The following is a 22,807-nucleotide window of genomic DNA, read 5'->3' as shown; positions in this document are numbered from 1 at the left end:
TGAGCCTGTTTCATCAAATAATTTAAAATACCTGCCTTTCTCTTAGTGATTATTTGAATAAACATATTCATCATCTATATTATTCAAACTGACAGATCACTGCACCTTGTTTGAGAAACTGAGCTCAGTAATTGTTCCTTAACTTTTCAAACACATCTCTTTAAATGTCCAAGTATTCTCAGAATATCAGAACTTCAGTTTAAAAGATTATTTAAGCCTGACCAGTTGGTGGCACAGTAGATAGAAGGTCGGACTGGGACAGAGGACTCAGGTTTGAAACCGAAGGTCGCCAGGTTGAGCACGGGCTCACCAATAGAGCACACGAGTTGCTGGCTTGAGCGTGGGATCATAGATGTGACACCATGGTTGCTGGCTTGAACCCAAAGGTCACTAGCTTGAACAAGGGGTCATTTGCTCTCCTGTAGCCCCCGGGTCAAGGCACATATGAGAAAGCAATCAGTGAACAACTAAGGAGACAAAGAGCCACAATGAAGAATTGGTGCTTCTCATCTCCCTTCCTGTCTGTCCCGATCCGTCCGTGTGTGTGTGTGTGTGTGTGTGTGTGTGTGTGTGTGTGTGTGTCTCTGTCAAAAAAAAAGTTTATTTAATTCTCAACTGATACTAGTCTATTAAGACCTTTATTGCAGTTTTCACATTAGGTAGAGAGGAAGGAAAACTCCCATTTTTTTTTTTTTTTTTGACATTCTGGGTATTCTCACTACAGTCAAGGTCATTAATAACCTTTTTAGTGCTAAGTTCATTACATATACATCTAAACTTTTAGTAGCACAGATAACTCCCACCAGCATCTTAACATTCTTTAAATGCAAAGACTTTTCCCACCACCTTCCTGCCTTTCTGGCTCTTTTGTGCCTAGAGATTTTTCTCCCTGTTGTTTAAATATTAGTATAGTATACATTCATTGATTTTTGGCCTCCCTTAAATCATTTTCCCTTTCCTTTAGTGTAGATCTCCATTTCTCCTTTGAACCACTACCCATTTTTGGGTGTTAGTGGAACTAATTTACAGTATTCTGGCCTTATAGCCTTGACTGAGGTTTAATGGTGTGCTCCAAGCTTGTCCAATCAAAATTTCCCTCCGACTTACTTTGAGTCTTAAAAGGTGACAAAATTACAGGACCTAAGTCACTCTGATGGCAGTGTTCCCAAGGAAAGCATGTAAAAGTTGGTGCAAGGCCTGACCTGTGGTGGCGCAGTGGATAAAGCGTCGACCTGGAAATGCTGAGGTCGGCGGTTCAAAACCCTTGGCTTGCCTGGTCAAGGCACATATGGGAGTTGATGCTTCCAGCTCCTCCCCCCTTCTCTCTCTCTCTCCTCTCTAAAAATGAATAAATTTAAAAAAAGAAAAGAAAAAAAAGTTGGTGCAAGGATGTGCCCACGTATCACATATGCCCTGGTTCCTGTTGTCAAGGCCTAACCAGTTTTCTTTGTGTAGACTATCATATGTTCTCTTTATATGTTTCTCTTTTATTTGTAAGCCAAAGAGGGTTTCTATTGCTGGCAACCAAATGAGACTTGATAGTTCAATAGTAGGTTTCAGACCCTCAGGAACATGGAGGATCTGGAATTATACTGAGACTGAAAGCCAGTAACACTTGATTTATGTCCCTGGATGGAGGGAGTGGTGATGAGCAATTTATAGTGGCAAAACAAGATGCTTTTCCATCATTTGGAATCATGTACCTATTGCAGGCAAAATTTGACTAGGTAGCTGTTGACAATAGGACAATTGGAAGTGGATAAGGAAGGCCAAGACAATCATTGAGTTATAATGGTTACTTGGATGACATTAGATAAGACAAACTCAAACCCAGAAATTTACCTGTAGGCATAGAATAAAAGCCAAGGCCTTTCTGTGTCTAAGATGAACAAATATCTGTGCTTAATTCAAAAACTACAACTTGGAGATTGATTCCACAAATTGCAAAATCACAATGCTGACTGAATTTGCAGCTTTATTAAGATCTCTTTTGTGAGAGTTAAGGCATTAATCAGAAAACAGTCTTGCAGAGCTCTGATACCTAGGAGGATTCAAAGGACTTGGAAAATTTCAACCTTTGTGTATTTTAGGAATGAAAGTTTGGGTCTTCCTGTCAAAAACAAAAAACAACTTAGCTGAAAAAAATATAGAGAGATTATATTGAAAGAAGAAATAAGTACCAACTACAGCCCTGTGACTTACTGAAGGAATAAGATCTATATAGCCTTACCTATATCTCTTAGTTTGCCATGTCTTTTTATCCACCTTTCCTCTTTCTCCTTTTCAGTACTTTGCCCCTCACACCTGCCTGAAATGCAAGCATGAACACAGGGGTCGCCTAAAGCCATCGGAAAATACATATTTATTATACAATACATTTTTAAATAAAATATGTATTTTCCGATGGCTTTAGGTGACCCATGTTTTGGTCGTTCGACCCCCACCGGGGTCGCGACCCACAGGTTGAGAACTGCTGCCTTAGATTATCTCCCTTGGGGAAAAGATGAATCCATTTTTTACAGTATGTTAAATGGAAGCATTTATAAAATGGTTCATGATGAAGAATGCATGTCTGGAGTAGCCAAGAGACAGAACCTAGTGGATAGCCATATTTGCATACCAAGTGTCTGTCCCCGCTTCCTTTGAGTATAACTGCATACCTTTCCTTTGGGAAGCTACCCCTCTCATGCTACCAGAAGATAGTATGTAAGGAGGCATATGAGTTCCTGTTACTGAGATTTCCTTAGTTCCCAGGTTTCTGGTTAAGCTTCTTTAATTTTTGTGAACTGCCTCATATCCTTCCAATAAATTACATGGCTGGACAGGCTGCTACATATTTCACAAGGTATCATCATACAGCCATATGCAGAGATCCTGTAGCCATGGTTGGTTTTTGTTACTTAGAGAGAAACCCATGTTCCTCCTGTATCTTAGGCCTTGCCCCATAGACTCAAAGATTTCATTCCAATGGCTTTCATTTCCAGCTGTATGTTGATAACCTCCTATTTAGGTTATAGAATAGTAGGAATAGATGATTCCTATTTTCAGCCCAGATGTTTTCAGAGCTTCATATCAATGTGAATATCCACCTGCATCTGGATATTCCACCTGCTTGATTAACACAGAGATACCTCACACTGACCCCACATTTTCCCCTCAAAATCTGCCCTTTAGTGTTCCCCTTTTTTTAAAGCGAGAGGGAGGGGGACAGACAGGAAAGGAGAGAGATGAGAAGCATCAATTCTTTGTTGCTGCACTTTAGTTCATTGATTGCTTTCTCATATGTGCCTTGACTGGGGCAGGGGGGTGCTACAGCCAAGCCAGAGACACCTTGCTCAAGCCAGCGATGTTTGGGCTCAAGCCAGTGACCATGGGGTCATGTCTATGATCCCACATTCAAGCCAGCCACCCCACTCTCAAGCTGGTGAGTCCACACTCAAGCCGGACAAGCCTGCACTCAAGCTAGCAACCTCAGGGATTCAAACCTGGCTCCTCAGCATCCCAGGCTGATGCTCTATACACTGTGCCACCACCTGGTCAGGAGAGTGTTCCATCTTTTTTTATTAATGGCAGCATCCTTTACTGTTTCTCAAACCAGACATGGTCATTATTCTTGACATTTCCCTATCTTCTTTCGCACCCTGGAAATTCCTATCAATCATTAAATTCTCTTGGTTTATCATGTAGATATATCTCAAAACCATCTTCAGGCCCTGGGCAAGTAGTTCAGTTGGTTAGAGCATCAACCCAATATGCCAAGGTTGCAGATTCAATCCCCAGTCAGGACACATACAGGAATCAATAAGTGAGTGCATAAATAAGTAAAACAAACTGATCTCCCTCCCTTCTTTCCTCTCTCTAAAATCAATAAAAAATAAAATCAAACCCCATTGATATTTAGAACTACCCAATTACTACTTATTGCTATGAATACACTGTAATTTATTTTCTTCCAAATTCCCCTTTCCATGAAGTTTCTAAATTAAATCTGATATATGTAACTACTATATAAATAAAGCTATAGTAAGATGCCCAGAAAGCAACCAGATCTCTACCTCACAACACACAAAAAACAATACCAGAAGGACTACAAATTAAAATGAAATATTGGAAGAATTTTTAGCAGACTATTTTTACAACTGATGGGAGATCTTAAGCTAAACAGGAAACTACAAGACCTAAAGGAAATAATAGACACATTTGATTACATAAACAAATTTTGGGAAAACACTGTCTTGGTTCTATAAAAGATAATTGACAGGCTGTAGAAATTAAGTGACAGATTGAGGATTAATGTCCCTAATATACAAAGAGTTTCTACAAATTGATCACTACACAACAATCTAATGAGACATAACTCAGAAGAAATAGAAAAGATCACCAGTGCTAGCCACTAATCATTTACTTGTTTGCTACATACCAGACATTATTTCAGGCACTTTATAAGTATTATTTAATTCTCATAACTTACCCTATAAGAAAAGTAATATCCCTGCTTTACAGCTAAGGAAAAGGGCTTGGAGAAATAAAGTAAGTCATATAAAAGGTGGTCACACATCTTGAGTTATGACTCAAACTCAGATGGCCTGACTCCAGAGTCTGAACCATTATGCTATTCTGCATTTTGATAAACATATGAAAGAGGATTGGGTGTACACATGGCCAGCGGCAAAATTTTAAAAAGGAATGACCTCCAGTACTGGCAAGAATTAGGGTAAATGAAAACTTTTGTACATTGTTGGTGGCAATGTGGATTGTTCCAATCTTTTTGAAAAGTCATCTAGCCATATCAATTTAAAAAAAATTTTTTTTTTTGCATTTTTTTGAAGCTGGAAACAGGGAAAGACAGTCAGATAGACTCCCACATGCGCCCAATCGGGATCCACCCGGCACGCCCACCAGGGGGCGAAGCTTTGCCCACCAGGGGGCGATGCTCTGCCCATCCTGGGCGTTGCCATGTTGCGACCAGAGCCACTCTAGCGCCTGGGGCAGAGGCCAAGGAGCCATCCCCAGCGCCCGGGCCATCTTTGCTCCAATGGAGCCTTGGCTGCAGGAGGGGAAGAGAGAGACAGAGAGGAAGGCACGGTGGAGGGGTGGAGAAGCAAATGGGCGCTTCTCCTGTGTGCCCTGGCCGGGAATCGAACCCGGGTCCTCCGCACGCTAGGCCGACGATCTACCACTGAACCAACCGGCCAGGGCTCAATTAAAATTTTTAAATGCACTTTTTAACCCAGCAGTCTGTGTCACTTAAAACACTGAGATATAAGGACATCAGTATAAGAAGTTTGCTGCAGCATGGTTGTGGTAGTAGAAAAATGGAAATCACTTGACAGTCCATCAAAAGGGAATGGTTGAATGAATTACAGAACATCTGTACTCTAGAGTATTATACAGCTGTAAGAAAAGAATGCATCAGATCTCTAGCTCTTAACCTGTGGCATGTCTATGATGGATTTAAGCAAAAACAGAAAGTTACAAAGTAATGTACATCATGAGAACCCATTTTTGTGAAAATAAAACCTAAAGATGTGGCCAAATGATCATGAAAGAAAGTTGGAAGGACACAACAGACTATTATGACTTATATTGAGTTTGGGCACATCCCCCCCCCCCTTTTTAAGAGCTTACTCATAAAATTTTTTATTTATTTATTTATTTTTATGGAACGCTTCACGAATTTGCGTGTCATCCTTGCTCAGGGGCCATGCTAATCTTCTCTGTATCGTTCCAATTTTAGTATATGTGCTGCCGAAGCGAACACTCATAAAATATTTTTAAGAGGTAATTTAATTGCAACTGGACATTTTTGAATTAGAATATGCTAATAGAAGACTGATGATCAAAAAAGGAGGGCGACACATACTAATAATTATGTCTTATATATTTAAGGTTGCCTTTTGAAGGTGATTGATTTCCAGGTGACTGGTCCTCAACCTTTAGCTAGCCACTCTCTAAATCAAAGAAACAGCTGTCCATTAGGATGCCACATTCTGATAAAAATGGGTTCTCTCCCTTTATCTGATATTCCCAAAATAAATATTACATTTCTCAGCCTTCACTGCAGATAAACAATTTTAGCTAGTGGGACATGAGCAACTTCTGATACAACTAAGAAAGGTATTTCCTTTTGTATTTAATCCACTGACTTTAGAACTGTAAGGTTATAAGCCTGGCACTGCTGGCAACTATCTCACTACCACAAGACTGCCTTTCTGAGAATGGAACTTACACAAGGACTGAAAAAGAAAATCCTTAAAACATGTTGTTCCCTGGATCCAACCATGCCTGAAGCTAAACTAACCCTGGACATTTTTTTGCAAGCCAATAAAGATTTATTTGCCTATTCAGTTTGAGCTCTCTTCTCTTTTCATGAAATGGATAGAGTCCTGACTTCAGGTCAACTTATTACCAGAACCTGACATATAGTGAAATATGACATTCTTTTTAAGAGGCAGAAACTTAGAACCTGTTAACTCCAATAGACTGAACCATGGAAATTTCTGCATTGGCAAAGCTGAGTATGCTGGCAAGCATTTAACCTCTAGAGCTTATTTCTTAATTCATAAAAAACAGAGTAGCAACAGTTCCTACTTCAAATACTGTGAGGAATAGGAGAAATGATGAACACAGTTCTGAGCACTGTGCCTGGCACTTAGTAAGCCCTCAGTAAATGGCAGTTGTTATTAGTAATGATGTTATTAAGGTGACAGTACCCTGGAAGCCTCTAGGCTCAGCCAGCCATTCTCTTACCATCTTTTTAACCTCAATTAGCCAGTGTCAAGACACACATACTCTATCATACTTCATCTTGTTTATGAGAAAAATCAATTTCTTATTTGCCCCAATCACTCTCAGGAGTGCTGGTGGCATTGGAACATGTCATATTGTTGATCTCCTGGGTTGAAGTGTTTGGATGCTACCTGTGCCAATTGGCCTGTTAGCAAATGTGGTAAGAGGCCTGGGTTAAGGAGGTCCAATTCCCGATATAAATATGTTCTTCATCTGTATCAAAGCAGGCAGCCAGTCTGGGAGCCTGGACACACTCCAGATAGAAGTCAGGCTCACTACTTCACTGCGTGGAATTGAGGCCCAGCACACCCAACAGCTCTTTGTTTGAAAAAGTACAGGTTTAAGTCAGAGTTAAAAAATCCTAGTCCTTCACACCAACAAGAACAAAAGATGTTTTTTTCTGTTCATATAATTCTGAATATCCCAGAAGACCTTATGGCTTTATCCCATGTTGCTATCTTGAACTGCCTGGCCTTCAAGGTTTAGGGAGAGTAGCTGAAATCAGACCTAGTCATTGAGACAGGGAAATAAGCCAAAGCCTTATTTCATCAAGTAGCACCTAGGGATCCCTGGACTCATTCTTGTCATTCTCCTGAAGCAATAACAGCAGAATAGAAACATTTACAAGGTTCAATGGCCTCTTTGGACAGGAGTTCTGATTTGTCAGTTCAGAAGATGTTTAGGACTGTTTAAAATTGAAGACAAGAGAGTTTGCCCAGAGAAAGTATTCAAGTGCAAATGCTATTTTAAGTGGTCCAGGATTCTCGAAGACTTATACAGATCAGGGTTTCAAAGCCTTTTGAGTTGGGGTGGGGATAGAATGGGGTCAGGGTGGGTAGGCAGGAAGAACAACAAGCCCAGATTTCACTTGGGTCACAAAGATTTGCTGACGTGCTCAAAAGACAATGACAACAATCTTGAAAATGGCATTTAACTTACATCCATCTTTAGAACACATCACTTGTAGTGCATATGTATTAACATTAAAAAAGAAATCTGGGCCCTGGCCGGTTGGCTCCGTGGTTGAGCTTCGGCCTGGCGTGCAGAGGTCCCGGGTTCGATTCCCGGCCAGGGCACACAGGAGAGGCGCCCATCTGCCTCTCCACCCCTCCCCCTCTCCTTCCTCTCTGTCTCTCTCTTCCCCTCCCACAGCGAGGCTCCATTGGAGCAAAGATGGCCCAGGCGCTGGGGATGGCTCCTTGGCCTCTGCCCCAGGCGCTAGAGTTAGAGTGGCTCTGGTCGCGGCAGAGCGACGCCCCGGAGGGGCAGAGCGTCGCCCCCTGGTGGGCGTGCCGGGTGGATCCCGGTCGGGCGCATGCGGGAGTCTGTCTGACTGTCTCTCCCCGTTTACAGCTTCAAACAAATACAAAAAAAAAAAAAAAGAAAGAAAAGAAATCTGGTTCTTTTCCGACCCGCACAATTATAATAAAGTATATCCTTCTGTATTTTACAATATTCATTTTTTGGTGTAATTATTGAAGTTGTTCCACAAGTTATGGAGAGTATATGATAAAACAAGCATCAAATCAGAGTCCAGGGCTACACACACACACCTATCACCACTAAGGCTAAGAGGGAACAAACAGCTCAGGAAGCTGGCCCCAGAGGTAGGACCTGCCTGAGGAAAAGAGGATCAGACCTCCTCAAGGGTCGGACAGAGGAAATGAGTAGTCACAGGGCTTCTTCCCATCACTTCCTGGCCCAATGCAGGCCCCCACCACCACTTTCAGATGTTTCACTATCTCTAATGGTGGGAAAATCTGTAGTATTCAAAAGTGAATGTGGAAAAGTTTCAAGAAACCTCAAGTCTATAACAGGCACCCTTGTTTCGGCCGAAAAGCAAATTGATACCAAGTTGTTCTTAGCACTTCGCCAAATAGATTGCTGTTTCCTTGTGTCTGGGGCACCCAAAAAGGGAACAGGAGCTTAGGCTGTGCTTATGGCTCTTTGCCTGGATACCTCTCCCAGTTTCCTCTTTTAAGGCAAAGATCCCTGTTCTAATAGCATTCTGGCCCCCAGAGCCTGGCCTTGCCTATGTGGACCAGTTTTATGTTAACTTGATACTCTTGGCTTCACTTTCTGTACTTATCCTTGGACCTAACAGCCTAAGAAGAAGAAGGAAAGCCTGCTTGTTCTCTCCTTCCTTGCTTCTCTCATTTCCTGGTCTTTCTTCTGCTAAGAAACTTGAGTCAAGTTTCCATGTGCCTCACACATGGACCTTAGAGGAAACCAATTCCTTTTACACTTCTATGCATAGGGGTACCAGGTCTATATGGAGGGGATACTCATACTCTCTCCAGCTCTGACTTTCTCCTTTTTCTAATCCATAGTGTCCACCTTTTCCTTTCCCTGCCTTGTGAAATTTCATATGGAGGAAGGCATTCAAGATATATCTAGACTTGTATAAGATAAAGGGCTATAAGAAATTTGGAAACTTGATGTGTAGATTATTACTAGGAATAGTCAAGATATGGTATTACAGAATCAGTTACATAATTTGTATAGTTCAATGAAAAAATGAAAATGCAGGGGTTTTGTTCAAAATTTACTAAGACTTTCAAGATGACAACAACACATCTCCTGATCATGTGGCCCTTCTAAGTAGGGGTTCCTGTGTGACTGCACAGATCTCATGCCCAGGAATCTGGCCCTGGTGGTATATTTCACTAAAATACCCTTTGATTAACAGACTAAAACATGTCCATGACACCCAGTCTCCCAGTTTGGCCAACCATTGGCATCAATATAGTAAGTGGTAATAACTGTCACTTACTAGGGCTGAGAATGGAGCTAGGCCTTCTGCCTTTATTAATTCAGTTAATACACATAACACCCCAGTCATTATAGAAGAGGAAAACCAGGTCTCACAGCTTGTAGGTGGTCTATCCAGGTTTCTCACCAAAGCCCCATCCTCTAAACCACAGATCTCTTTAAGCCTGAAAAACAATGGGACTCATCATGGTGGATAAATAAGAACAGGAGCGTTATGTGCATTCAAACCAGCAGATTTGGACATAATAGTATGATAATAGCCTTTGTTTATCTAACACAGGGGTAGTCAACCTTTTTATACCTACCGCCCACTTTTGTATCTCTGTTAGTAGTAAAATTTTTCTAACCACCCACCGGTTCCACAGTAATGGTGATTTATAAAGTAGGGAAGTAACTTTACTTTATAAAATTTATAAAGCAGAGTTACAGCAAGTTAAAGCATATAATAATAGATAATTACTTACCAAGTACTTTATGTTGGATTTTCGCTAAGTTTGGCAAAATAAATCTTTATAAAACAACTTACTATAGTTAAATCTATCTTTTTGTTTATACTTTGGTTGCTCTGCTACTGCCCACCATGAAAGCTGGAACGCCCACTAGTGGGTGGTAGGGACCAGGTTGACTATCACTGATCTAACAGTGTGTGTCAGGCACTGTGCTCTGCAATATACATGCATCATTTGACATGTTGCTGGTGTCAAAGGTTATTCCACAGCCCTAAGTATCCTGTACTTAATAGGTCATTTAATACTTCCCTGAGTCAACTGCCCAAACACAGCCTTCCCCCAGCTATGGACTCTTTGTGATGTCACAAAAGTGAGGCACCTCCCCAAGAGGCACCTCCCCAAGGCTGCTCCATCTGCTTGTGGACACTATAGCCAAGGACTACATTTTCTACTGGTGTCCAAGGACACTGGCCCTTACCTCAGATCTTATCTGACCTCATATCTACAACTGGACCCTCACTTTCTCCAGCCTCCAGTGGTATATTTCAGCATCTTCCCAAAGGATCCTTCAGGACAAGCAAGACCCAGGTCACCTCCATGTCTAAACATCCGCCAGTCTCTTTCTGATTTCAAATCTTTCCATGGCCTTGAAACACCAAACACTAACAGCATGAGGATGGGGATATGAAGCAGCAATTTCAGCCTCCTCTTACTGGGGCTGAGCTGGGAAGAGGAGCCACTTACACCAGTGGGTGTTTTTTTTCTTTTATTATTTTCTTTAAATAATTTACCATGTTATATAAGATGAAACTTTGACTGGAAGGAAGAGTCAGTACTCTAAGGTCTTATAGCTAGGAAGTGGATGGAATTTCAAGCTGTTGGATTTCTTTTGTTGTTGTATTTTTCCAAAGTTAGAAGCAGAGAGGAAGTCAGACAGACTCCCACATGCGCCCGACTGGGATCCACCTGACATGCCCACCAGGGGGCGATGTTCTGCCCACGTGGGGTGTTGCTCTGTTGCAGCGGAGGCCATTCTAGAGCCTGAGGTGGAGGCCATGGAACCAACTTTGCTTCAATGGAGCCCTGGCTGCAGGAGGGGAAGAGAGAGACAGAGAGGAAGGAGAGAGGGAGGGGTGGAGAAGCAGATGGGCACTTCTCCTGTGTGCTCTGACCAGAATTCAAACCCAGGACTTCCACATGCTGGGCCTACACTCTACCACTGAGCCAACCAGCCAGGACCTCAAGCTGTTGGATTTGGAACCCTCAAATATAGGCCACCATTCCATCACTGGAATCACCTCAGGAGAGCTCATTGAAACTTCCCAGGCCCCACACTGGTCGACATAATGAAATTCTCTGGAAGAATCTGCATTTTTTAATATTCCACATGTTACCTAGAAGCTTCTGGAATTTCTATGTGGAATTTCTATTTAGAATTTCAGCCAACCTCACAATATTAAGTATGGACACCTGAGGTGTCCCTTCCAGGATCAGTGCTTCCTGGCATTCACACCTGTCTTAGCTTGAGATGCCATAACACAATACCATAAGGCTGGATGGCTCAAACAGCACCAATTCATTCTCTCATAGTTCTGAAGTTTGGAAGTCTGAGATTCTGAGATCAAAATGATCAATCAATTTGGCTTCTCTTTTTTTTTTTTTTTTTTTTTTTTACAGAGACAGAGAGAGTCAGAGAGAGGGATAGACAGACAGGAATGGAAAGATGAGAAGCATCAATCATTAGTTTTTTCTTGCGCCTCCTTAGTTGTTCATTGATTGCTTTCTCATATGTGCCTTGACCACGAGCCTTCAGCACACTGAGTAACCCCTTGCTGGAGCCAGCGACCCTGGGTCAAAGCTGGTGAGCTTTTTGCTCAAGCCAGATGAGCCCGCGCTCAAGCTGGCGACCTCGGGGTCTCAAACCTGGGTCCTTCCACATCCCAGTCCAACGCTCTATCCACTGTGCCACCGCCTGGTCAGGCCAATTTGGCTTCTAATGAGAGCTTTCTTCCTGGCTTGCAGATGGCTATCTTCTTGCTCTGTCCTCACATGGCCTTTCCTCAGTATGTATATGAGGGGAGGGAAAGAGTGATCTCTCTGATCTTTATAAGGCCACTAATCCTATCAAATCAGAACTTTATCTTTATGGCTTGATTTAATCTTAATTACTTTCATAGAGGCCCGTCTCCAAATACAGCCACACTAGAGGTTCGGGCTTCAACATGAATTCAGGGGGGGACACAAACACTGAGTCCATAACAACACCTTTGTGTAATCTGTTCTCCTTGAGTTGGACATCATCCTGAGGTGGGATGTGTGATTTGCTTCTAACCAATAACATCTAGCAAAGGTGATGGAATGTCACTCTGTCATTATATCATATTACATTAGTTATGTAAGACTCCATCTTGTTCACAAACCTGCTCTAGAGGTTCTCCTTGATGGTTTGTTGAAATGGCCATGTTGAGAATGTCCACATGACAAGAAACTATGGGAAGCCTCTAGGAGCTGAGGGTGGCTTTTAAACAAAGGTCAGCAAGAAGCTGGGGCCCTCAGTCCTACAGCCACAAGGAACTGAATTCTGCCAACACCTGACTGACCTTTGAAACTGGTTCTTCCCCATTCCCCATTTGTGCTTCCAGATGAGAACACAGCCTGGCTAACCCCTTCACTGTAGCATTGTGTGTCCCTGAGAAAAGGACTCAACCCATGTCTGAATTCCCAACCACAGAAACTGTGAGATAATGAATGTGTGCTGCTCTAAGCCACTAAATCAGTGGCCATTTGTTGCCTAACAATGGAAAACCAATCCATTAGAAAACCCTACAAGCTCCACTAACAAGACTGCATGGATAATTCCCCTTTTTACATCAACCTAAAGAAAGTTGTGTACTTACTGAGCATGATGAAGGGCATGTGCCAAACAAACTTCCTGCTTTTAAAAAAAAGTTCTTAATTTCTTAATTATGAATAGTAATAGATGTCCACTGTAGAAAATTTGGAGGCATACCAAAGAGAAAATTAAACAGTTACCAGGATTATCATCATCCCACTCCCTCAGATAATCACAGATAACACTTTGGCAAATGGCCTTCCTCAACTTGGTTCTGTGCAGAGGCTAGATAAAGTTACAGGGAACACTCTGTGCTCTGTAAGGACTGTTTTGTAGCTTGCCTTCTCCACATGTCAGCCCACATTTTCTAATGAATTTTAAGTATCAGAGGGCAGAGAATTTGTTCCCAGCATTTAGGGGAAGGGAAATTAAGCTCTATCTCTTGAAGACAGGAGTATCAATGAATTTATGGACATTTTTTTTTCCCAAAGCACTATAATAGCAACATATTCAACCTTATATTGGGCATTAGACACCCCATCCAGTTCCCTGGTCTTCAGAGACCAGTGTTAAGTTCCACCCCCTTGTCCCATCTCATAATGGAAATAGTGATTAAGAGAAACACTGATATGAAAAACAAACAGCTACCCCATAGTTTTGTTTGAGACAGTCAACACCAGTAGAACTGGTGTGTCCAATCTGTCTCCACCAACTTCCCAACATATAAGATCATCAACTTTTCTCTTAACCATTCAAAGACCACATCTACCCGTAGGTAGTATGCAGAGGTATATTGCTTCTTGCGATGCTTAGGTGCCTAAAAAAAGAGGTTCAGTCTGGCCCAATGGCTTGGTTGGTTACAATGGTATACTGACATGCAGCAGTTGCCAGTCCAATCCCTGGTCAGGGCACATACAGAAATCTGTATAGTTGATTAACTTTCTCACCTTGTCTCTCCAAAACACTCCTATCCTTATCTTCTTCCCATGAGAGCTTATCATTATATTTTTCACATCACTTACAGTCCCCTCCCTTAAAAGAATTCTGGTGCCAGTTGTTAAAAAATGAAATTTCTGCCTGACATGTGGTGGCACAGTGGATAAAGCACTGACCTGGAACGCTGAGGTTGCAAGTTCGAAACCCCGGACTTGCCTAGTCAAAACACATATGGGAGTTGATGCTTCCTGCTTCTTCCTCCTTCTCTCTCTCTCTCTCTCCTCTCTCTCTAGAAATGAATAAATAAGCCTGACCTGTGGTGGCGCAGTGGATAAAGCGTTGACCTGGAAATGCTGAGGTCGCCGGTTCGAAACCCTGGGCTTGCCTGGTCAAGGCACATATGGGAGTTGATGCTTCCAGCTCCTCCCCCCTTCTCTCTCCCTCTCTGTCTCTCCTCTCTAAAAATGAATAAATAAAAATTTAAAAAAAAATTTTTTTAAATGAATAAATAAAATCTAAAAAAAAAGCAATTTCTGTTTTTTTACATAAAGAATTGTATAGAGAAAAGGATTTTTAATAAAAAGTCCATATCCAGCCACACTCTCAAGCAAATCTGAGGGCAAAGAAAATATTTGATAATAAGCAGGGACTCTGAAACTTCTCAGTTACCCTCTCTGAAAATAAATTATGGTTCTTGAGAATGTACTCCAACAAATTGATAAAGAAGCCCAGGAAAAAGACTTGGGAAAAAAAACAACAGTAGAACTAAAACAAGAGAAGGTTAAAAAAAATCCCAACTCGATAGCTACACAGCACATCAAAAACACGATTTGTCAAAACTAGAATTGGTAGTTAAAGGTCTCTGAGACAAAATCATCAAGAATAAAATAGTTGTCATTGCACAAATTGACTAAATGAAAATCTGGAAGTTCTTAAAGATAAAAAGACAAAAGACTCTTTGATTACCAAAAAAAAAAAAAAAAAAGAGAGCGTGCAGTTAGAAACTCTGGGGGGAAATAAGCTGTGCTGGAAAATTGTGGTCAAGTCAAAATGTACACAATTTGAGACAACTGATAGTGATTTAAATAGTAAGGAACAAAGAGCACCAAATAGCAACCTGAAACAAAGCCAAATTTCGTGCCTTCCTGGCAAGGGACAGAGCCATGTCATCCAAACACAAGTTCCACAAGTTGCTCTGAGCAAAAATTAAAGTAAATAGATAAGGGGGATAGGGGGTGGAGAGGGAGGAAGTGCACCAAATAAAGCAAAATTCTGAATTAGGGTCTCGGCTCACAAAGTAGATTGACATCTTTGCAGGTGGTCACCTTTAAATTCTATGTCACTGACACAAAGAGCACTAATTTCAAGCAAGGCCAAGACACGTTATAAGAAAAAGAAAAAGGATCCCCCTGAGTCTCAGGTCATTCAGCAGAGAGGCGTGAATGTATTATACATGTTCAAAGTTTAGCAAGGTGGTTTATTTATTTTTTTAAACAAATACTGTATAAAAGTTTCCAACCCTTATTTGACAAAAAAATGAGGGAGGAGTAAGATTATTTTGAATTCATGATTAATTTTGCTGGGCTTATAATACATTCCTTACAAAAATTAGGGGATCAGGGAACATGCAGATACTCCAGTACATTCAGCCTTTTGTATAGTGTATTTTCACCAATGAAATAAAAGTTGGTTTTGCATCTGATTTAAATAATCAAACTTTCTTTGAGTTATCATTTGCTTTTCTGCTTTCTTGTTTAATAAAAATCAAATACTTCTTTTTTTAATTTTTTTTTCAATTTTTTAAAAATTTATTCATTTTAGAGAGGAGAGGGAGAGACAGAGAGAGAGAGGAGAGACAGAGAGAGAGAAGGGGGGGAGGAGCTGGAAGCATCAACTCCCATATGTGCCTTGACCAGGCAAGCCCAGGGTTAGGAACCGGCGACCTCAGCATTTCCAGGTCAAATGCTTCTTTTTTTTATTGCTTCATATTAATTTTGAAATATCCTCTAACTTTTGTGAGCAGTATAGATAGCAGATGTAAATGTCTTCCCAGGACATCTTTTTCACCCCCTACAAGCAATTTGTCACTTTTATTGGCTATTTTCTTAGACATCAGCCTGTCTCAATTACTTTCTTCTAGTGGATTCAGGTGTTTTTTAGTGTGTTTTTTTTATGTGACAGAGAGAGGGACAGATAGGGACAGACAGACAGGAAGGCAGAGAGATGAGAAGCATCAATTCTTTGTTGCAACACTTTAGTTGTTCATTGATTGCCTTCTCATATGTGCCTTGACCGTGGGGCTACAGCAGACCAAGTGACCCCTTGCTCAAGCCAGTGACCTTTGGTTCAAGTTGGTGAGCTTTGCTCAAACCAGATGAGCCCACACTCAAGCTGGCAACCTTGGGGTTTCAAACCTGTGTCCTCTGCAACCCAGTTGAATGCTCTATATCCACTACACCACGCTAGTATGGTCAGGCTAATGTGTTCAAGTTTTAAACTTGGTTCCTTTCAATAAATTTTAAAGATGTGTATGAGTGTGTTTATTGTCTATTTAGCCATCATAGTTGTCTTCTGATTTTCATTTGACAGGTGATAAAATTTTATTACATGGAAATTTAAAATTAACCTAGTAAGAAACACAAAGTTTAAAGAAAACACAATGTTCTCATTCTTCTTACTATTTCACACTCTCTTTTTAAATATAGAAGATTTTTGGGGTAAAGGAAAACTTTGGTCTCATTCCAGTTCTTTTTCTTCTATTAAATTCTAGTAAAATAAATAATTTATTTTGAAAAACTGAGGCTCAATATCAGGATGATGGGATTAAGAATTTAAAAATGAAAGGAATTCAGGATGTTTTTTTCATTTTATGTTATGTTTTTCTGTAATTTTCTTTAAAAATTTAACCATAAATATGATTATTTTATTTTTAATTTGTATTTTATTTTTTAAACTGCTCTCTATTTTTATTTTTTATTATTGATTGATTGTAGCAAGAGGAAGAGAGAAAAAAAGAAATATAGATCTGTTTCTGTATGTGCCCTGATGGGGGATTGAACTGGCAACTTCTCTGTATTGGGATGACACTCTAACCAACTGAACTATACAGCCAGGGAAAATACACATTATTTTTAAACCATAAAATATTATTTTATAAAAGAAAGCCAAATATATATGAAAAAAAGATTTATGACAACTTTAAAAAAAAAAACAAGAAACAACTGAAAAGTCTGCCAATAAAGGAACGGAACAGTTAAATTATGGTACACCCAAAACAATGACCTTTGGGAAAGAGTAAGTTAGTCTTATGTAAAGGGACTTAGAAAAATATTAAGGAAAGCAAATTACAAAAAATGTGTTCTCATTTTTTGTGGGCGGAAAGGAATTTAATTTAAATTACCTAAATATAACTCAAAGGGCTTGAGGATAAGAGAAAGAGCAAGAGAGGGGTATTTGTATCCATATCTACAAACTGATTCTTTACTGGAAAAAAAAAAATCTGTTTCCTAATGTAGGAAAACTGAGTGGACTTACTAAAAGAAAGTATAGTAGGCCCTGGCCGGTTGGCTCAGTGGTAGAGCGTCGGCCTGGCGTGCAGAGGTCCCGAGTTCGATTCTCGGCCAGGGCACACAGGAGAGGCGCCCATCTGCCTCTCCACCCCTCCCCCTCTCCTTCCTCTCTGTCTCTCTCTCTTCCCCTCCCGCAGCAAGGCTCCATTGGAGCAAAGATGGCGCGGGCGCTGGGGATGGCTCCTTGGCCTCTGACCCAGGCGCTAGAGTGGCTCTGGTCATGGCAGAGTGACGCCCCCTGGTGGGCAGAGCGTCGCCCCCTGGTGGGCGTGCTGGGTGGATCCCGGTCGGGCCCATGTGGGAGTCTGTCTGACTGTCTCTCCCCGTTTCCAGCTTCAGAAAAATACAAAAAAAAAAAAAGAGAGAGAAAGTATAGTATATACCAAGAACACATATATTGAACTGTATGAAACATGAAATGCTTTCAGGGTAATTTTGACAATAATAAAATTTAACATTATGAGCTGACTTTAGAATCCATCACTTCACACCACATAAGACATTACTTCACTCCTTCTATGTGATCCAGAAATTCTAGGAGGATGAAAGCCAGCACTTAACAGATGCTGGGGAGCAGACTGTTATTTTTAAAGCTTACCCGCATACAGTTCTATATTGTTTGCATTTGATACATTTATCCATAATTTATAATTTTTAAAAATTACAGATTTGTAAATATATGGTGCATATTATCTTTCTTTATTAATCCATTCATATAATACAATTTTAATGGCTATGTATAGTTGGACATTTAAGTCTTTTCTAATTTTATAATTGTAAACATTCTTGTACACAAACCCTTGTCTATTTTTTCATTTGATTCTTCTATGAATTCATCCTAAGGAAAAAAAGTAGGTACACATTGTTTAACAATATCTTTTTAAGGATAAAGTAAAATAATGTTTAAAAAGAAACTCACTTCTATAATTCTTCTCCTTGGCACTGGATTCAGACCCGAGTCTGAAGAACCCTGAGAATTAAATAAACATCTAGGTTCCATTTTAGCTTCCACAGCCTGGGCTGGTTGCTGAATGGAGCATGGACCCTGACCCTGAACTCAGGGAACTCACACTCTTGAGGGGAAAACAGACACAAATAATTATAAAACAATGCAACTCATGTCACAATGGAATTGCAGTGTCAGAAGTGGTATGGAACACTACTCAAACTTTAACGTGCATACAAGTCATGTGGGGATCTTTTAAAATGTATATACTGCCCTGGCCAGATAGCTCAGTTGTTTAGAGCATCGTCCAGATCTTGCCAGTTCAATCCCTAGTCAGGGCACATCCAGAAACAGATCAATGTTTTTGTCTCTCTCTTTTTCTATCTCCCTTCCACTCTCTCTAAAATCAATAAGTAAATTTTAAAAATAAATAAGATGCAGATACTGATTCAGTAGGTCTAGAATGGAACTTGAGATTCTACATTCCCAAGGGATGGCAATAGTGTGATCATTTGCAGACCACTCTTTGAGTAGCACGAGTATAAACAGAAGGTAAACAAAGCTTTCCAGATGCCTCAGTAAGGATTTGAAAGATGAATATAAATTTCCCAGACAGTTAATGAAGGGAAAGATATACATTAGCAGAGAGAATAGCTTATGCAAAAGTACAGAGGCATGAAATGGCATGGTTTGTCTGAAGCACAAAGTGCAAAGGGTGGGGGGAAGATTAGAAAGATCCCCCCTAAGAAGCACCAATGGTGATGAACAGAAGAAGAAAAGACCTGAAGGTCTTTTCCACAGGTTGAATAACTGACCAAATGTGGGACAAAGTGGAGAAGTGCTGCAGACCAGCGCAGCTAGTAATTGTCCAGGTCCTGAGTGAGAACATTGTGGAATAAAGAGATAAACTCAGAGAGAAAAAGCATGAGATTGGGAGGCCTCTTTGCAACACAGGTAGCTTGCAAGAGCAGAACAAAGTCCCCAGTCTGCTTTATTATATAGTGCAGAGCCATATGCAAATAAAGATGTATCTGATACAAAGTCACACATCTCCAAGGCAACCAAGAATTCTCCCAAGTGCAGAAAAACCTCCACCCTGCATAACCGAAATCAACCAATATCAGAACAAACAAAGGGTGAGAGGAAGGGCATGTAAATTGCCTCTAGCAACTTAACCAAGCAAATGAGGTGGGAGGATGGGATGAGTACAAATACTCAGCTTTATAGCCAATATGGAGGTGTGGGGAAAGAGCTTAACCTTTGGCTAAGCCTTAAACTGCGAGAGCTTTGCCAGTTTGCAGTCTACCACATATCCCTCTTTTTCATTTTTTAATTTTAGTTTATGTGCTGAGATTTGTACTCATCTGATTTCCCAGATTTCAATTTGGAGGCCAACTGGAAAAATACAGAATAAACATAAAATTAATATAGCCAATGCTAACAAGTGTCTTAGTACATTGAAAGGATTAAAGCCTTGCCTGACCTGTGGTGGCGCAGTGGATAAAGCGTCAACCTGGAAACACTGAGGTTGCTGGTTCAAAACCCTGGCTTGCTTGGTCAAGGCACATATGGGAGTTGATGCTTCCTGCTCCTCCCCCTTCTCTCTCTCTCTCCCCCCCCCGCTCTCTAAAATGAATAAAAAAAAAAATTAAAGGATTAAAGCCTTTTAGATTATCAAGCAAATTCTTAGCCAATACAGCAGAACCTATAATCGAGTCTGCTATTTTGAATGTCCTTAATATGTTGGTGCAATTTCACCAAGACCATGCTGACACCATCACTCTTCCACCTTCCCTGTAGATGCAACCCAACCCCAATTCAGTCCCATTGAGAACTATCACAAGGAGCAGGAGTCACACTCAGGAAAAGTCTGCATGACACTGGAACTGTTGTCATATTTCTCACTCTCTATAGCTGGTTTCCAAGTCCCATTACCACTGTTTCCAGCGCATTAAGCTTTTGTCTTACTTAAGCTTAATGGGCATTCTGGATCTCTGGAACCAGGTTGCTTTCTAGGGGTTGATACCAATCTATGATGAGACTTCACCTTCCTTGTTCCTCGCTGGCATTCAAAGAGGACCTGTTGATGACAAAATTGGAACATACCCTCGTCCCCAAGTTAGTAATTTGATTAAATTTTTGCCACGTAGGGCCGGTTAATATATCCCGGTAGAACATGAGAAATTTAGGCCGTTGCTTGGCTGGTGTAAAATGCCTCTCAGCTGCAGTAAGTCCTGAGGAGGAAATGTTCAAAAAAATTTTTTAAGTAAAATAAGTCTTATATAATTGCTCTTATGGGCAAGTCTCTCCTACTGACTCATGGTGTCTTACCAAACTTTCAGGAACCCACCGAGGAGCCTTAGCAAACCTAGGAAAAACACACATATCCTTGGCCCCACATTCCTGTGAGCAGGTCCTTCCATCACCCTTCAGGGAAGGCTTTCCTTGTTGGATTCTAGAGTCTCTCAGTCACTGAGTGGCCCTGTACATCAGTATTTAAAATTTTTTTAAAGTAAAAAGCGCAATAAAGAATATTTTCAGCCTGACCTGTGGTAGCGCAGTGGATCAAGCTTCAACCTGGAACACTGAGGTCGCCGGTTCAAAACCCTGGGCTTGCCCGGTCAAGGCACATATGGGAGTTGATGCTTCCTGCTCCTCTCTCTCTCTCCTCTAAAATGAATAAATAAATAAAAATTAAAAAATAAATTAAAGAATATTTTCAGGAGTTCCAGGACATGAATCTCCCTTTTTATTTTTCTAATAGAACTTTAAGCATTTGATGGGCATGCTCTACAATGCCTTCACCCTGAAGATTTTAAAGACTACCTGTCCTGCCTGACCTGTGGTGGCGCAGTGGATAAAGCATCGACCTGGTATGCTGAGGTTGCCAGTTCAAAACCCCGGGCTTGCCTGGTCAAGGCACATATGGGAGTTGATGCTTCCTGCTCCTCCACCTGTTCTCTCTCTCTCTCACCAATAAAAATGAATGAATAAATAAATAAAGACTTCCTGTCCTCAGGTCAATTCCAAAAATCTGACAAAATGTAGTAAATGCTTCTACAAGTAATGCTCCCATACCTTTCAAAACATTTTTATCCCATATATACATATTAACAGGCAATCTAGAGAGCACATAAGGCTAAAAAAATCCAATATGGTCTTCTTTATCTTACCATTATAAAAAAACTTAGGGCTTTGTTAAAAAAATTTACATTGCCCTAAGCCTCGCAGCTCTCTGACTGCTTCATGAGTGAGCCATAAAAAAAGCCAATGTTGCTCGTAATAACAGATACATCAGCTCCTGTATCTAAGAGTCCTCTGAATTTATGCCCTTGTATTATTAACTCCATTTCAGGGCATCAGAGGAGTCAAATTCCTGATTTCCTCAGGGCCCCTTTTGCAGGATGTGGCCTGACAAGCAGAATTAGCATTCTTATACTATTCTCCCAACTGCCTGAAGTAGCTATGAGACAAGTTCTTGAAATGACTTATCAGGGCCCTGCTTAATTTTGCTCAATTCCTTTGTTTCACAGACCTCAGTATAGTTTTACACATAAACAAGACAATTTACAGTACAGAAACATAAGTATAACACATAAATCTGATTAATCCTCATACCAGACAACATAAAACACACTTTACAAAATACAAACTAAATTAGCAAATCTTTAGGATCTAAATTCTATTCTATTTAAATTTAAATGAACATTGCTTACATGTTAAAATTTTAAAGAAAAATGTAGGGATGAAACTATTTTATTTTTTCTTGTTCAATATTAGAGCCGACATTTTCAACTTTTGCATGCAAGAACTTAATTCGGGCCGTAAAAATAGACACATTTTGGACAACATCAGACAAAAACTAAACAGAAACTAGAATCAGACAAACCAGAGAGAAAAACCCAGGATTTCAGAGCACAACCAGACTAGAAAGATGCCTGCCTGATCTCAGCCAGGGCACTTTATGACAGAGGCACACTGAAAGATGGAACCAACAAAATCTCCCAGAGAAAATTTCCTCAGTAGCTGCATGATAAATTTTGTAGTCAGATCCACCAGGGGTCTCCTGCCTAAATTCCAGGTAAAGAATAAGAACTAAAATGATAGTTCAGAAGATTGTAGCTAAAACATTAAAGAAAATCAGACAATAACAGGAAAAACTGTAACTTTACCTAAGTCTCCTAAACATTCTCAAATTCCATACTTGCTATAACTGGTAGTTCAGGTTGACTATGCTAAGACTTCTCCTCTACCTCAATTTTAGGTGAGCAGCAGACTAAGCAGCCAGAGAGAACTAGGGCAGCCGCCCTGCCGTTGCTTGGAATAATTGGGCGATGTTTGGCCTGCTGAAATCAGATTTGCTGAGGAAACACTGACATTGCCCCTACTGTTTGATGGGGCCAAGGAGGGCTCCGTTGTCCATTTCCCTGAATCACTTGCCCTTCGGCAGTATACTTAGATTTATATTCACTCATCCAATGTTTCCCTCTTCTGCAGTGAGGGCAGAGGTCAG

The 22,807-nt window shown here is 40.6% G+C and overlaps 1 non-coding gene across 1 annotated transcript; it reads right to left on the bottom strand.

The window, feature by feature from the left end:
- Nucleotides 1-5,654: 5,654 nt before the first annotated feature.
- Nucleotides 5,655-5,761, bottom strand: LOC136327897 (U6 spliceosomal RNA). The gene has a single exon (XR_010729955.1). It is a non-coding gene; the product is annotated as a U6 spliceosomal RNA (small nuclear RNA).
- Nucleotides 5,762-22,807: the final 17,046 nt, after the last annotated feature.

Source organism: Saccopteryx bilineata, chromosome 2 (assembly GCF_036850765.1).
Source record: "Saccopteryx bilineata isolate mSacBil1 chromosome 2, mSacBil1_pri_phased_curated, whole genome shotgun sequence".
Classification (NCBI taxonomy): Eukaryota; Metazoa; Chordata; class Mammalia; order Chiroptera; family Emballonuridae; genus Saccopteryx; species Saccopteryx bilineata.
Note: the sequence above shows the minus strand (reverse complement) of the source record. Positions and strands in the feature narration are given on the sequence as shown.